Here is an 18,109-nt window from a genome sequence, read left to right as displayed (position 1 = left end):
GTTCTAAGCGCTGGGGTAGACACAGGGGAATCAGGTTGTCCCTCGTGGGGCTCACAGTCTTAATCCCCATTTTACAGATGAGGTAACTGAGGCACAGAGAAGTTAAGTGACTTGCCCACAGTCACACAGCTGACAAGTGGCAGAGCTGGGATTCGAACCCATGATCTCTGACTCCAAAATTCGAACCCATGATCTCTGACTCCAAAGCCCGTGCTCTTTCCACTCAGCCATGCTGCTTCTCCTAACTGTCCTAACTGTGGCACTGCCCCAACCACAAGGTACCTGGACTGGCCTTTGAAACTTTTCAGATCAACTAAAATTTATGAAATCTTTCCATTTGAATTCTTTGGATTTGTATGACACCTTTATTTTTCCAGAGCACTTACTCATTACTGATCTCATTTTGTTCACACAACAGTTGTAGAGTCCAGGTCCTCTGGCTCCCAGCCTCATGTATTTTTTCTCTAGTCTACATCTCTGCCAGGGTCGAATTTGGAAATGTTGTTGGGGGAATTAAGTGGTAGCCCTCCCTCTCCCCCCTCCCCTTGTCGCTCGACATACCTTTTCATTCCTCTGCTTTCATCTTTGATTGCATCCTAGGGCTAGCCTGAGGAAAAGAGAGGGCAGGAGAACTGAGCCCTAGTTCTAGGACAGTCTGGCATCTTTCCACGAAGTACATAATTCCATGTGACTGCCCCACCTGAAGCCAGGTAAGCCTTTATATTGATGGATTTTTTCATCACCTACACCACCCTGGTCCCCTTACCCATTGCTTTGGGGCCCTCTGAAGGGTGGGGGCAAGCCCTGTGAGGGGTTTATACAACAGGGAAGGGACAGCGGCAGATGTGACCAGAGCAGCGCTAGTCAAGAAAAAGAACTGAAAAGACTTGGCCGGATGACGTGTGGGGTCATCCCATAGAGTTATATGGAGGGTCAACTGCAGCATCCTTCTGTTGCTCTTCTTGAAACCCCCCTCTCCCCCTGACACACACAGAACTCAATCATCCCAAGACCACCCAATACAGATAATTTGGATTTGCATGATAGGCAAAATTTATCTTTTTTCACCTGGATGAGAGTTATGACCAAAATACATTTTCTATGGTATTTGTTGAGTGCTTACTATGTCCCAGGTTCTGTACTAAGCGCAAGGGTAGATACAAGGTAATCAGGGTGGACGTAGTCCATGTCTCACATGGGGCTCACAGTCTTAATCCCCATTTTAAAGATGAGGTAACTGAGACACAGAGAAGTTAAGTGATTTGCTCATGGTCACACAGCAGACAAGCAGCAAAGCCAGGATTAGAACCCAGGTCCTTTTGTCTCCCAGGCCCACATTGTATCCACTAGGCACACTTCTCATTTCCAGCCCCTTGAACCCTAATACACAGAGAATGCATGTTTTCACTATACATTTTGGTTTGAATGCTAATAGGGAATTAGGGAACATTTGCCCAACAGCCCAAGCCTGTTTGGAATGAGAATACTTTGGTGCCAGAAGAAATGACTATTGACTTGTACGCAGAAGAAATGACTATTGACATGTGCAGTGTCAAACATGTTGATTACTGCAGTATGAGTGCTCTTTAATAGAGGGTTTTTTGAGAATACATTCCTGCATTTTGGGAGAACTGGATGTGCCACTTTTCCTGCCTCAATTTCCTACCCCGCTTCCTGGGCATCCTCTGGTCCTGTATCTTAAAATATGGGAGTGTGTGTTCTAATGTGTCAGGCACGTTACCAGTGTTTAAAAAGCTCAGTGTTATAGAACCACATGGTTTTACAGCATTGCAGGATCGGAGAAATAAGTCCAAGAAATACTAAAACCGGGGCATGCTAATGAGTTAAATGAGGTGAATTTGCAGTGCAGTGAGACATGTTATTAATATCTGGAAATAGTTACAAAGGCACGGGCACTGGGCTCCTCCCACTGGCCGCTCGATGAAATATCGCCGGACTGATGTGCTTTTCAGCCTAGTGCCCTATTCATTCCCAGCACCAGCTGTCAACCCAGTTTAGGAGCCTTAGATATACTGGTATCGATGTAACCATGCAAAGTCCCATTTCTGTGTCCAATTTTAATAGACTAAGCTACATTCTTCTCTCATTAGTTCCCTGCTTGCCTGACTTTGGCTTCCTGTACTTTCTCTTACTGCATCTCATGCCTTCTCTTGTAAATTTTCTTGCCCACTGTCAGCAACATCCCTAGCCTTTACTGAGTGCCTACTCTAAGCAGGGTCTTGGGCTTGTTGCTTCGGGGAAATACAAGCCATAATCCCCATCCTGGAAGAGCTTGTGCATTAATAATAATAATAATAATGCTGGTATTTGTAAAGTGCTTACTATGTGCAAAGCACTGTTCTAAGCACTGGGGGATGATGCAAGGTGATCAGGTTGTCCCACATGGAGCTCACAGTCTTACTCCCCATTTTACAGATGAGGTAGCTGAGGCACAGAGAAGTGAAGTGACTTGCCCAAAGTCACACAGCAGACGAGGCGGAGCAGGGATTAGAACCCATGACCTCTGATTCCCAAACCCAGACTCTTTCCACTGACCCACGCTGCTTAATGGGAGAGAGAAATGTACAAACTGCCAAATATGCAATAGAAAAAGAATGAGAGACTAGAGAGAATAGATTTAAATATAAATTTAATTATAAAAACTAGTATAGGCAGTCCCCCAAACATTTTTGAGTCAAGGTAAATGGCATTTATGTTTCTAAATCTAAATCTTGCTTCTGCTTTATAACACATCTGCTTTGACTTTACAGTGCTAGTCCCTCCCCACTTACAGTATTCGTGGCTCAGTGGAAAAAGCACAGGCTTTGGAGTCAGAGGTCATGGGTTCGAATCCTGCCTTGGCCACTTGTCAGCTGTGTGACTTTGGGCAAGTCACTTAACTTCTCCGTGCCTCAGTTACCTCATCTGTAAAATGAGGATTAAGACTGTGAGCCCCACGTGAGACAACCTGATTCCCCTGTGTCTACCCCAGCACTTAGAACAGTGCTCTGCACATAGTAAGCGCTTAACAGATACCAACATTATTATTATTAATTAGTTTCTGGGGGCACCGACAGTATGGAAGGGTGCATTGGAGTCATGGGGAAATGGGAAGCAGTGTTGCCTAGTGGATAGAGCACGGATCTGGGAGTCAGAAGGGCTTCTAATCCCGGCTCTGCCACTCTTCTTCTGTCACTTAACTTCTCTGTTCCTCAGTTGCTTCATCTGTAAAATGGGGTGAACCCCAGGTGGGCCGTGGACTATGTCCATCTTGATTAGCTTGTATCTACCCCAGTGCTTAATACAGTGCCTGGCACAAAGTACAAGCTTAACAAATACCTTTAAAAAATCGAGGACTCATTTTAAAAGCCAAAGTGATGGGGAAGGGAAGAAGAAAGGTTAAGAAGGTGGGCGAGAGGATTACCTGACAGCCAGGTAGTGTCTTAAGGATGGGTGGTGCATCCATTTTGCTGAGAAGCAGCATGAACTTAGTGGAAAGAGCACAGGCTTGGGAGTCAGAGGATGTGGGTTCTAATCCTGGCTTCGCCACTTGTCTGCTGTGTGATCTTGGGCAAGTCACTTCAATGCACTGTGCCTCAGTGACCTCATCTGTAAAATGGGGATGAAGACATGGGATAACCCGATTTTCTTGTATCCACCCAAGCGCTTAGTACAGTGCTTGGCATATAGTAAGCGCTTAACAGATACCACAATTCTTAATATTCTTATTCAGATGAAGTTCAAAATCAACTGACCTGCCTGGGAACGTCTCTGTTCTAGAGGTTTGATCAGCCGTAGCTGGTGGTGGTCACCGTGGCTGCAGTTGCGGGTGTCGGACATTGAGCCACAGAGCCCCCATTGCTTTGGAGAGGGGGTTTGGTTCTGTTTTTTACTTTATGTATATCTGTCCTCATCATGTTTCTTTTAGTAATAGTATTCAGTGCCTACTCTGTGCCAAGCGCTGGGGGAGAATACACAGGTGGGAATTAGACCTGGTCCCTGTCCTTCGGGGTTGTGGTGGGGAGGCGGGAGCTCACAATCTAAATGTTTTTATTGCTTCATTTTTCCATATGCATCTGTTGCCAGTCCCCTCGCTCCCTTTTATACTCAGACTTGTGAGCCCTTTTGAGTGGCAGAGACCATTTCTAATTCCCACCTGAGTTCTCTCTCCCGGTGTTTAGCACAGTGCTTTGCATCCAGTAAGTGCTTAATAAGTACTGTTACTACTAAGCAATATAAGTACATTAATGTAGCTGTATCACTCATCTACAATTGATTGAGTCCACCCTTTTGAGGAATGTCACTAGGATTTGGATCTCTGGCCTCTGTTCGGGAATCAATCCCTCATTCTTAATGTTGCTCCCATGAGGAAGTCAGCGCTGACGTACATTTCAACTTAAGAAACTGTTTTCAGAGCTGCTTGTAAATAAATATTGCAAATGAACAAGTGCGTATACTTTTAAGCATTCAAGTGGATGATCAACCGATGGTGTTTTTTGGGTGCCTACGGTATGCAGAACGCTGTACTAAGTTCTTGTGGCAGTGTAACCGTGAAGCTGAAGGGATAATTAGGGACTTCTGGAGAAGGTGGCTTTTTAGAAAGACTTTGAAAGAGGACAGATATGACTTGGTGAAATTGATGGAGGAAAATATATTAGGCAGGGGGAAAGGCTTGAACAATGACTAAGAGATTGAAGAGCCATGATAATACATAGTTTTATGATTTGTGCTGAGCACAAGCTGGAGTACAGCAGGAAAGAATGTCTTCCCGTGAACTACATTGTTTTTAAATGTAATGCTTTGTTAGCGTGTTTTCTTTGGCTTTCTGTATCCTCAGAGCGCCTGAAAATTGTTACCTTCAGCTGTCATCTTGGGTTGTTTTAGCCTAGTGATCAGAAAATTAGTAGGTTTCTAGACTCTTAAGTTCGTTGTGGACAGGGAATGTATCTACCAACTCTGTTGTATTGTACTCTCCCAAGTGCTTAGTATAGGGCTGTGCGCACAGTAAGTGCTCAATAAATACGATCGACTAAGTAGGAGAGGATGGGATCAGGTTGGTTCAAGGTTTTGTAGGAAGGTAAGAAATTGTGCTGGACCATGGATCTTCTAGATAATATGCAAAGATGTCTGGAACTCCTGATTAACCCCATCTGGTCCCAGGCACTACAACCTCTTTAGTGACTCCTCAGCACTACATGATCCCTGTCAATTATAATTATGTTCTTTCGTTTGTGTTCTGCTGTACCTCCTATGTTTATATGCTTCTGTCACATGTTCAGTGTTCCTTTTTACATTTGTGTATTTGTGTTTCTGTGATCTCCTCCATCAGCTTTTAAGCTCAGGGATCAGGGACCATATCTTTCTTTTGAAATGCCCCATGCGCTCAATCACCTGTACCCCAAGTCCAATTAATGGCGGGTTGAAAAAGTTTTACATAGTCCATTTGGATCTTACAGGTCACTAACAATAGTTGACTAATTAGCTAACAGTGGGGAAATTTTGTATTAACACATTTCATTACAATGCAGCACGATTAGGCTTAGGAATAGGTTGAACTAGTTCAGGAAGATGTTTTTTGACTTACCTTTGTTGTATGTTCCTCTTGATTGGACGAGGAGTTCCCTTGATTGGTAAGTGCTGCCTGGAAGGATGGCAATTCTGAATTACCCCATCTCACCCCCAGCCTCCCTTTCACCAGTATCAAAGATAATGCTCACAAAAAAGAGGTTTTTGGCCAAACAAGGTCTGTGATTGGAGACAATTTCCAACTCATCAGAGTTGCTTCTCTTTAGAGGTGTTCTCTATCTAGAGTCAGTCTTCATCTGATTCTAAGCTTCCCTTTTGGATGAGGAGGGCTGGTATAGGTGGATGGAAATTTGGGGTAGAAAAGCTTGAAGTACCCCTTTACATTCAAGTGGAAGCACTGATGTCAGGATTCCCAAGGTGGAATAAGAGGTAGAACTAAGGACTTGTGTTACAGAAACATGCAGTTTCCCTGTTAAATAGACTGCCCCATCTTGATTCAGACCAAAGATTGATCTTTTTTACTAAATGTTTAGCCCCAAATTTTGAACTGGTCCCATGCAGACATGGCCAGTGGTTGCTCACTATACATTTTTTCCTGATGGCACAACACTCTACCACAGTAATTAGCTCACAACCCTCAGTCCTTCGTATTCACTGATGGACTGAATTTTAACCTAGTAAAAACAGAAAGAATGGCGCTCTGCCCTTAAAATTCTAGTGAAGAGAGATTTTCTTTTTGTATCACCTGGAAGTCCCTGGAAGTAACTCATCTGGACTCCAACAAACCTGGTTCTAGAGGATTTCTGGAGGCCAGGGCTGGGAATAGATTTCTTTTCCCCCATTCTCAATTGGGTCCTGGCAGGGACAAAGACTTTGATGTAAAACGAAGTCTGAAAACCCAGTGGTCTGGGATACCAGCCTCTAATGTTTTACCTTTCTGCGGTGCCTTTTGGGTTCTGGTGATTGTTATTTTAATGAGTTAATAAAAAAACAATAGAGGGTTTGGAGTAAGACTGTGCCATTGATTCACTCACCAGCTGGTTCGTATGTTTTCCTCGTTTGTTCTCTATTCCTTTTTTTAAAAATCATTTCCTCCCCTTTCATAATTGTTCCTGGCTGCTTCTTAAGTGTTAATGTTCTTGACCGTAGAGTCCAATTTTCCACCCAAGATTTCATTTCTCTTTTTTTGATTTCAGATTTGCACCTGCAAATACATTTATGACTAACGATGTCCACGTTCAGCAGAGCAAACAATGGGCACTGCAGTATACTTTATCTTACCTCGGGGGGACTGGTATTCCACTGGGTTTGCCAAAGGGGTGTACTTAGATAGTTCAGTACTTTAATATGCACAATTAATATGGGTGCAAATATTTAACCATGCAGAAACCCAGCCCTAAACTGTCATGAAGTAACAAATACAAGAAGTAATAGTGGAACACCTCATGAGTTTCAAAAGGGGCATTTGGAAGAGAGGCACTATCATAACCTCAGCAAGTAGTGTTTAAGAAATGTTGGGAACATGAAAGGAGAAACGCAACTCTCTGGTCCTTTAAAGATACCGAGAAACATTTCATCTGCCTTATTTGTTTTCCATCCTGTCTTCATTCTGCTTTTTCACTAGCAAATACCTGGATTTAGAGCGGAGACAGGTAACCTCGTGTAAGCAAAACCCGTAACTGAAGAATCAAAAATACGATATCGTGAAAAACTCACGGCAGGTGCTCAGTGAATAGCGAAGATTATAGCAGGAAAACAAACAAGCCCCTAGTGGGAAAAAGATGAGTGGAGAAGGGGCGTTCCTAAAGACCACCCAATCCCTGCCTCCACCAAAAGCTGCCCGGAGTACCCCAGCTTCAGTCTCAGGGAACTCTCCTCATCCATCTTTATCCTCACCTCTTAACCAGACTGGGGCTAGATGACAAATATTCTGGGACACTTTCTATATACCAAAAGACCACCAAGGCACAAAAGGAATTCTGTCGTAACATGTTACCCAGTTGATTAATGTTGTAGCTCCAAATTAAATCTTTTTAACAAACTTGGCTTGAGTCCTGACAAAAACATCTATAATGATATGTCCTCTAAATGACATCTGTACCCAGCTCCCAAAACTTCCCCTTGAATATATGGTAAATGCAAAATAATTAGGTTTTTCTCTTCTTTATTTAACACTGAATCAGAAATGTGTATATAATATGCCAGGAAACAAAAACTTTCAGGCTTTATCAATATTTTAGGTGATAGAATATGATAACACTTTTAAGACTATAAAGTATTTTCCCTATCCTTCCAAATTAAAAATACTATTACACCTAAAAATGAAAAAAACCCAAAAAACAAGAACCTGGAAGCAGCAGAGCTGATTTCCATAATATAAGGAAAAGGAGAATAGACACTAATGAACATTAATATATGCAGAACCCAAATTGTCATAAGTCATTTTGCAGGAAATCAATTCTATAACTTTTTGCAAGACTGTCAGTATGGATTCAAGTCTCTGAGAAGAATGAAATTTCTTTCAAAATTATTTTCCCTCTTATGTTGCAGAGGCTAAAGAGAAATTAGCTTCTCCATTTACTACTAATGAAATCCAAACAAAAATTCAAATTCTTTCATTGAATAAGATTCCAGATTCAAATGGTCTCCCAACTGCCCACAGCAAACAATTTTTGTTTGTTCTTGCTCCCAGCTGTGAAATGTTTAGAGCTGGTCTTTAAAGCATGTCTCTCTGCACATTATTAAAGATCCCAAATCCTATTTTGGCATTCTAAACGTTGAGGGGAAAAAATCATAATACATTTTCCTGAATTTTTATTTCATCTTATCAATCTAAATCTTACAGTTGTGGCAAAAATCTATCAATCGCTAAATGCTGATTGACTTAAATCCCATTGGGTTTCTCTGGTGGAAAGTGTATGTTTTGGCTGCTACAAGTAAAAATAATACCAGCTAGGAAAGTTATTTCTAGAGTAAAAATAACTTTTGACTAAGTTAAGCTTCCATATCATTTTTCTATGACATCAGTTTCCCTTCAGACTGTGCTTTGCCAAAAAGTTAAAGCTAGTGTATCAAAATCTCTTTGGTGGAGTTAACGCTCTTTCTAATAGCTTTCTTAAATAATATGGGAACTTGCTTAGATTCCTTCCTCTCTGTTTGTCATGACCTGTGCTTTTTAAACATCTGGGGCCAAGGGCTTCTGTAAACACAGGGGTTTTTGATTTGGGCTGTATTCTTTATGCAGATAGAATTTTTAATTTGTTCTCTAAGTTTGAGTCCTATAGAAAAGGGTTTAACTGGAATTCAGGTCAAGGCTTCTATCAACAAAATTAAATCATTAGAACTCCAATTTACTGTCTTACTAAATTGCACAAAGAATGGGAATCAAGTAACGTTTCAAAGTCACAAGGAATTAAAATGAAATATATTCCTTTTAATTAGTGGTATATATTGAGCACTTACTATGTGTAGAGTCCTGTAAAGCATTTGGAAGAGTATAATTCAGTAGAGTTGGTAGACCCAATCCCAAACTTAGAGGAGTTCACAAATGAGGCACATATCAAAATACATAATAAAAGGTCAGGTATCTAATAATTAGAAGTTGCATAAACTGTGTATTTTAATCAGTAAATCAGTGGCAATTATTGGATGCCTGCTGAGTGCAGAACACTCTACTGAAGAGTTCTGAGAAGTTCACCTGGAGCAAAGTTTGTAGTCCCTGCCCTCAAGGAGTTTATAATCTAGCAGGGGATTCATAAAGATATGAATTATTTACAATAAGTGGAAGCAGGAAGAACAGTGCTATAACAGGTAGTAATCTAAATGTCAAGATGAGATAGCTGAATATATAATTGAATATACACATAGAGGTAAGTGCTAAAAATAGATTTGATAAATGTTGTTTTGTGGTTTCTTTGGCTACCATATGGATAGCTGCTGAGTTTGGGAAGAGGCTAAGTTTGTACCAGACAAGAGTGTTTTCAGAAAGGCCTACTCTAGAGGAACATTCCTCTTGTGTCCCGCATCTTCACAAGGAAAAATCCCCCTCATAGCCCCTTTCATTAATTGTACCCCAGAGCTCTGTCCAGGATCCCAGTTGCTAATTATCATATGTTTAATGGACCACACTTAATTGTTTTTTGGGCTAGTTTGTTTTCCATTTTTGTTTCCCATATTGTTGCTTAGTTTTGTTTTGGTCGTGGGCACGTTTCTCAGATGTGAAAAAATTAGCCCTGTTACTGTTAGAGTTTAAGGTTTATGTTCTAAGGTTGCCTTCATCCAAACTGCTACCACAGTAGTCCAAACACTTCTCCTTACCCGCCTCGGTTACTCTATCAGCTTCCTTACTTATCTCCCTACCTCCTGTCTCTCCCCACTCCAGTCGACACTGCTCTCTGGATCATTTTTCTACAAAAACATTCAGGCCATGTTTCCCCACTCCTCAAGAACCTCCAGTGGTGGTTCGTCCACCGCTGCATCAATCAGAAACTCCTTACAGTGGGCTGTAAAGCACTTAATCACTTTGCCCCCTCCTACCTCACCTGGCTACTCTCTAATTACAACCTAGCCCGCTCACTTCCCTCCGCTAATGCCAACCTTCTCACCGCATCTCAATCTTATCTCTCTCTGACTACCTCTTGCTCACATCCTGCTTCTGGCCTGAAACCACCCTCCCTCTTCTTATCTGACAGACAATTACTCTCCCTACATTCAAAGCCTTACTGAAGGCACATCTCTCCAAGAAGCCTTCCCTAACTAAGCCCTCCTTTCGTCTTCTCCCAGTCCCTTCTGTGTCGCCCTGACTTGCTCCCTTTATCCATCCCCTCCGCCCAGCCCCACAACACTTTTGTACATACCTGTAATTTTATTTATATCAATGTTGGTCTCCTCCTCTAGACTGTAAGCTTATTGTGGGGAGGGAATTTGGCAGTTGTTACATTGTACTCTCCCAAGTGCTTAGTACAGTGCTCGGCACTCAGTAAGCTCTCAATAAATACAAGTGCCTGACTGACTACTAAATCAGCTTGGCTCATGCAGCTGTACACAGAGAAGTGCTGTTCTGGATTAGAGTATAAAAAAATAATTGCATGCATGTTGTAAGACCAAAGAAATATGATTCAAATATATTTTCTTAGAGAGGGAAGGGGAGGCTAGAAGAAAAATACGAACTGTCAGGCAGCTTTTCATGCTCATCAGAAGGCTCACAGGAAAACCCAGTCCCATAGACAGAAAACTATATCTGCAAGGGCCAAAAAAAAATTTTTCACTTCCCAACTAAAAGCAAAGTAGTAGAGCAGCAAGAACTACTTCTCAGTGCCCTCTTGATTTAATTAGAAGAGTAAGAGAACCCAAGTGCTTAGTACAATATTTGGCAGTAAGGGCTCGGTAAACAAATACGATTCATCACTTGATGACAGAAGTATGTCATTAACAAATTTTTCAGTTCAGAAGGTGTATTTTGAAATGAGAGTTGGTTTCCCCCAAGGAGACATGGCTTATATGTTTCAAAGGCAAGTTCCCCATCCAAGTGGTTCTTTCTAGGTGAAAGAAATGTGATTTTTATTGAAGGAGAAAATTAGAATGGCAAAAATGATATTTAGCTTTAGCCATTTTTATAGCGTTCTCATAGTCCGAGTTCCAAATACAGGGGCCTTTTTTAGAGCTTATTATTTCTGGTTGCAGTGGTCCAGTTTCCTGGGGTTTCCAGCCAGCTCCCTGTGGTGCTGTCCTTGTAGATTCCGGGTTCTAAGGGAATTGAGCTGTGCAAACCGCATTTCTTTTTCATTCTGTAAAGCCCAAAGTGCCTTCCAAGGCAGCAGGTGATCTTGCCACCTTGTAGACTCTCATCAGCTTCTGTTCCAGACCATGTAGGACTCCAGTAGCAGTCTTTCAACTTTTCAACTTTTCAAACATTGAGAAGACCGTGGGTGTGACTGTGACTTTTCTTACAGACTGAGCCCTGAGGAACCTACAGCTCTGTTCCATACCCTCAGTGCCCCATTGCTTTTGTCATATTTCTTTCTATCATTGTCCTTGTCTCTTATAATCTTTGTTTTTATTGATCCTTAAGTATCTATTGCTAGCGCCCTCCCCTTCTTACTTTTAGATTGTGATCCCCTTGGAGACCAAAACAGTATCTGTATCTCATACATATACTTTTTTCCCAGTGGTTAATATACTGCTTTACACACAATACACACTTCATAAGGTGTTCTACAACTACTACTGCAGCTCACCCTCCGACCTGGAGCTGGAGTTCTTTGAATGTGCTGGGCCCCAGTTTAAGGGTGGTGAAGAACTGATCTAGTTGCATTTTAGCCTTTTTCAAAATCCTGATTCGGTAGCATTTGCTGATTGCCTCCTGGGTGCAAAGCTCTGTACTTGGAGCTGTACTTGGAGGACTCCAGTAGAAGTAGAAGACACAGCCTGTAGTCTCCAGTGCTTGCAGTGGAAAGGGGAAGGAAAAAGGGAGGAGAATTTCCCCAGAAGGACTCAATGGGCATTGCCTTGGTGTTTTAGGCCATCCCATCTCCCTGCCTTGAGGAGCATAAACAGCCTCATAATAGTATAACATTATCTTCCTCATCTCACACATCCATAACAGGCAGGCAGAAAAAGCCTTGGATGATGGATGAAAACAAAAGAAAAAGCAGCGTCCTGCAATTGATTCAAAACATGACTTTGCCACACCCAGGGTACGACAGGTTGTGCTGGTCCCCACATTGCAGAAAGGACATGACAGAGTTGAGAAGGCACAGTGCTCTGCACATGGTAAGCACTCAAAAACGATTGATTGAAGGTACAGAAAAGATGAGGACAGACTGGAAAGAGTAAGATTCGTTCTTTCCAGTGTGAAGAGGCAGAGGCTGAGTTGGGGTATAGGATTGACTGGAAAAGGATAACTTTGACAAGTTGCAAAGGTGGTCAAAAATGCTGTTCAATAGGAATGAAAGGGAAAGTTCTCTAAATAGGCTTGTTTAATTTCTATTTTAATTTTTTATATCTAAAAAATACAGGAGAAAAGCTTGCATGTGGAATCCTACTGCACCACATGGATAGTGTGAAAGTCAGATCTCTGTATTACCATCTCTCAAAGAGATTGTGCAGTGCATTATTTTACTAAGGGGCTTCTCGATAGTGAGGGGAGGGCATTTTGCTTCCTTGTTCCTTCTAAAGGATTAAAATGCAAAAGCCAGATCCTCAGTCCCACTAATTATTTGAACCATAAACTATCCCAATTGTTGTTGTTGTTATTACACCAGTCACACAACTCTAGCTTTTTTTAAGGCATGTCAAGTATTCTTCCATTAATTTGGAGCGCAGTGATTTGGATTGGATTGATATACCACTGACCCACTGAACTATTGTTCCAACTCCTTGAGATCCCTGAAGCAGTGGTCCTGATTAGCCGTGGCAGCCATAGAGGTCTGAATTCCTCTTGCAAGTGGACTCCAGGGGTTCTCTTTTTTATCTAGATTCTAACTGAAGCTGCTCAAACTACTGATGAGGAGAACTTAGAGTTGTCAGGCAGTTGACACTTTCAAGCTGGCAGACTCTTGTAGGCCCGACTTCAGCAGGCCTGTGAGGATCTGGCACAAGAACTTCTCAAAGTTTCCTAATCTGGGGCCCAGAGTGCCACATGTGGCTTCAAAGGGATGTAACAAGATACGGTTGCAGCAAATGGCCCAATGTTGCAATCTAAACATCCTCTGGCAAGACACATTTTAGGAACTTGGGAAATATGAGTAAACTCCTTCTCTCAGGGGCTATTGAATATATGCACATAGTCAATTCAACTTCCCTTGGGCAGGGGAAGAACTGCTGTCCTTCATTTTCATTAAATAACACTTATGTGCAAAGCTAGATGGATTCCCCCTGCCCATGGGAGCGGGACAGATCCTTCTTAGGGGGTCCCTTTGTTCCTTTTGCTGTGCCTGGACTCTCATCCCCTCCAGGAAATGGGAGGAGGCTATTCTTCAGCACCAGGGAAAGTGCCAGGCATTGGAAAGCCTCCCAACTGGCAGTCAAATGTAGTCTGCCGTCCTCCACCCGCTCATCTTTCCCCTCTTCCATGTGGAGAGCGGGGCTTTGGTCTCCACAGCTCTCTGTCTCAGGGAGCTGTGTGGGGAGCAAGACCTATGTGAGGGGAAAGGCGTAGACTTTTGCCAATAGAGATCTCTGCCTGGTGCCCCTCTCTCACTCACAAATGCTTGTGACAGAGGAGACTCCTCTTCGGCCCTGACTGTTGGAGAGAGACAGGAGAGTGAGCAAGTGCCCATAATTGAGAGAGAGAAATTCCAAACCTCTGCTCCCTCCGCCATCTTCCTTCCTCCTTCCCCCTCTTTCTTCCTCTCTCCTCCCCTTCTCTGGACTGAGCTTGGGGTAGTGTGGATCTCAAGCACCGATGGTTCCTGGTCTCAGCCTCAAGAGGGAATGTTTTAAGAAGCAGCACTACAAGAGGTGCCGGTGGTTCTACTCTTTAAGCCTTTGCCCCAGAGTGTAAGATTTATCCAGGCCACCAAACTCCTAGTACCTGCCCTAAGTCAGTCACGGAAGAAGGTCAAGACCTGTCAGTTATCTAGTTAATTCAAGCTGTGTAGAACAGATCATTAAAGACCAAAAATTGACTTGCACAAATTCTGAGTGGGTTTGGGGTTAAATCCACCTGTCTTGCAGAATGTTTTTGATTGGCTTTCTGAACTTGGCTTTGCCTTAAGTAGGGTGAAAGATTCAAAAAGATTTCAGGGTGGTGGCAATAGTCTGTAGGTGAACAATGTCCAGAATTGCCTGGACATTTAAAACAAATGACAAGCATACAAAAGTGTTCCTTATGTTTATGAGTTACTGTGATTAGCCAACTATATCATGTGGCTCTGATAATTAGAATTGTTGTTCATGTGCATTATGGTGTTCCTGGGGAATATAAGTCAATCATAGTGGGGAAGACAGCCGTATCTATTATCTTTCCTTGATGTATCCTTTCATTAAAATAGAGCTTCCTGTTCTGAATCAGTTTTCAATATCAAGTCTAAATATTTTCAAATTTAACATGGAAATAGGTAAAATTTTACATAGAATCTAAGTGAATTCAATCAAAAGGCAAATATAATGGAATAAAAGCAATGAATGTGCTAAGAATTAAATAAATTATCAATATATATTCCCTGCTTTGAGAAAAATGAGTGCACAAAAACAATTCACTGAAGATTTTAATTTGATAAAAAAGATGGAAAACACCCTTATCATGAAACAATTTAAATTATAGATGAAGAGATCCATTTTGTTTCACTAACACCAAAGCAATCAGTGGCCTTATTTCTTCTTAGAGTTGTGCCCTCTGATTTATTTTTCTGTTAGCTGGACATTATCCATTTATCATTCCAACTAACTAAACAATCGGCAACATTTATTAAGTATTGACAATGTGTGTAATACTGTACTAAGTATTGGGAAGAAACCATTGTAATTGGTGCAGACACAGTTCCTGTTCTTACTAATGATTGCTATTGCACTTATCTGAGGCTTAGTATGCAGGCTGTGGTCAAGTGAATAAACTCAGCTCCTACAAAGTTTAGTCAGAACATAACATTTTGGAATTTTTTTAAGAGCCCAAGGACCTTGAGGGGTTAAATCAGATGATTGTTAATGCATATCTGAATAATATGATTGTGGTATTGGATTTTAAAGCACAGAGTGTGAGGGTAGGTAGAATGGATCTGGTTTAAGTGGTGCTTGCTCATCTGATGTCCATAGTTCGCTTAACCAAGTAAAAAGGCAGACCAAAAACTGGTAGACATTCACATTACAATTGTCATCTTCAATAAAGGTATCTGGAACAACAAAGGGAAAAAGTGTGTCCACTTGTCGAGGGACTGTCCCACCATTTATGGTACTTGTTAAGGGCTTATTATGTACCAGGCACTGTACTGAGCACTGGGGTAGATTGAAGATAACCAGGTTGACACAGTCCCTGATCTTCAGGAGGCCCACAGTCTAAACTGGAGGGAGGAGGATAATCCTATTTTACAGATGAGGTAACAGTGCTTGGCATATAGTAAGCGCTTAACAAATACCATCTCCATTTCCAGGTAACTGAGGGACAGAAAAGTTAATAATAATAATAATAATGTTGGTATTTGTTAAGCGCTTACTATGTGCAGAGCACTGTTCTAAGCGCTGGGGTAAACACAGGGGAATCAGGTTGTCCCTCGTGGGGCTCACAGTCTTAATCCCCATTTTACAGATGAGGGAACGGAGGCACAGAGAGGTTAAGTGACTTGCCCACAGTCACACAGCTGACAAGTGGCCGAGCTGGGATTCGAACTCATGAGCCCTGACTCCAAAGCCCGTGCTCTTTCCACTGCGCCACGCTGCTTCTCAAGTTAGGTGTCTTGGCCAGGTCACATGATGGCCAAATGGTGGAGCTGGGATTAGAACCCAGGCCTAGTCCATGTTCACTAGTCTATGTTGCTTCCCATCTTTAATCCTCTTAGGTTTTGGACTGGCAGTGTGAAAACTCCATGTTGTTGTTGGGAGAGCAGGTTTAGCTTTCTACATTCTTCCACTCAGTCTTTCCGTGTAATTCTCCATTTCTCTGCCAGGTCAACCAGGGCCCCAGATCTGCTGAAACTTCAATCCTTCATTATATTATTCAAATAATTTCTATCATCTAGAGATGTATGAATGGATTTTAGATGAATCCCAGTACATAAATGGAAGAACTCAGCATGTGAGGAAAAACATAATTGTTTAAATACACTTGGTGTATTCAGTCAAAAATGTTTGATTGCTAAAATGGAAGAAATGCCAGGGACAAGTGGCCTCAATTTCCTCATGAAATATTTCCTTTTCTTATAAAAGTTTTAAACCAGAGGGAAAGAATAAAGAAATTTTATCCAGCAATGGAGAAGGAAAAGGTCCATGAGAAACCACTCTATCTGTCCACTAATGGCAACCCATTTCCTGCAGCTTTTCATTTCCGGTGGTTTTTCTCCAAGCCTGTGCTTGAATGGACCCCTCCATAATAAATCATTTAATCTTATTTTTTGAGCTCCTGACATATCCAGAGCACCGTCCTAAGTTCAAAGAGAAATACAAGTGAATAAGAGCTAGGGCCCCTGCCCTCAAGACATTTACAATATAAATATTAGTTTAAAGGGTCCTCTGGCATTTACTTGGAGAGGATACCTGAAAAATAATAATAATCATTGTGGTATTTGTTAAGGATTTACTCAGTGCCAAGCATTGGACTGCTAGGGTAGATACAAGGTGGTCAGACTCAAAAGCATCCCTTTTTGGTTTGGTTTGTTTTCTCACATTGCAACACTTCTGCTTAAAACTGGCCTCTTAAAAAAAAAAAACCACGCAAACCCAAAAAACCACCTTTTTAATTTTGCCGTGTCATGTCAGTGGTGAAGATTTTAACATCTTTAGAAACACCCCCATACCCAGGGGAGGGGGGGAGTATGAAGGCTTCCTGGAAGGGGGGGCTTGGGAAGAGGGAGGGGGAAAAGGGCTGTAGACAGGAAGCTAATAATTGTTTTTCTGTAGAATCAGGGAACAGCAAAGGGGTATTCAGGGCAAGTGGGGATGGGGCAGATGGAACAAATGGCACTGTAACTGCCCCAGTTCTTCCCTACCAATGTCCTCCCCGCCCCCCACATCAATCAATAATATTTATTGAGCACTTAATGGGTGCAGAGCACTGTACTAAGTGCATGGGAGAGGACAATATAACAAAATTGGTAGACAGTGTGACCTCAATTTCCTCATGATGAGCTTACAAGTTTGGGAGAGTGCATTACAGTAGAGTTGGTAATAATAATAACAAATTGGGGTATTTGTTATTCATTCAGTTGTATAGAGAAGCACCGTGACTCAGTGGAAAGAGCCCAGGCTTGGGAGTCAGAGGTCATGGGTTCGAATTCTGGCTCTGCCACTTGGCAGCTATGTGACTGTGGGCAAGTCACTTCTCTGTGCCCCAGTTTCCTCACCTGTAAAATGGGGATTAAGACTGTGAGCCTCACGTGGGACAACCTGATTACCCTGTATCTACCCCAGAGCTTAGAACAGTGCTCTGCACATAGTAAGTGCTTAACAAATACCAACATTATCTGTTGAGTGCCTGTGTGCAAAACACTGTACTAAGCGCTTGGGAGAGTACAGTAATAACAGCTGTCACATTCTCTGCCCACAACTAGTCCACAGGTAAGCACTTACTCTGTTCCAGGACCTGTACTAAGCATTGGGGTAGATGGCTGGAGAAGCAGTGTGGCTTAATGGATAGAGCATGGGCCTGGGAGCTAAAAGGTCATGGGTTCTAATTCTCACTCCACCACATCTCAGCTGCGTAATCTTAGGCAAGTTGCTTCAGATCTCTGGGCCTCAGTGACATCCTCTGTAAAAAGGGGAATAAGAGTGTGAGCCCTATGTGGGACAGGGACTCTGTCCATCTTGACTAACTTTTATCTACCCCAGCGCCTAGAACAGTGCCTGGCTTAGTGGAAAGAGCACGGCCTTGGGAGTCAGAGGCCATGGGTTCTAATCCCGCCTTCGCCACTTAGCTGTGTGACTCTGGAGAAGT

General features: G+C 42.2%; 1 protein-coding gene across 2 annotated transcripts in view; it reads left to right on the top strand.

Moving 5' to 3' along the window:
* The window catches only part of LOC100075248 (amyloid beta precursor protein binding family B member 1 interacting protein), a 111,155-nt gene that overhangs the window by 31,278 nt on the left and 61,768 nt on the right, over window positions 1-18,109 (top strand). For both annotated transcript variants that reach the window (XM_007667753.4, XM_029077545.2), the window contains exon 3: window positions 601-710. The gene's annotated coding sequence lies outside the window, so the exon portion shown is untranslated. The remainder of the gene's footprint in view (window positions 1-600; window positions 711-18,109) is intronic.

This window comes from Ornithorhynchus anatinus, chromosome 13, assembly GCF_004115215.2.
Source record: "Ornithorhynchus anatinus isolate Pmale09 chromosome 13, mOrnAna1.pri.v4, whole genome shotgun sequence".
Classification (NCBI taxonomy): domain Eukaryota; kingdom Metazoa; phylum Chordata; class Mammalia; order Monotremata; family Ornithorhynchidae; genus Ornithorhynchus; species Ornithorhynchus anatinus.
The sequence above is the reverse complement of the archived record's forward strand: the minus strand, read 5'-3'. Positions and strand labels throughout refer to the sequence as shown.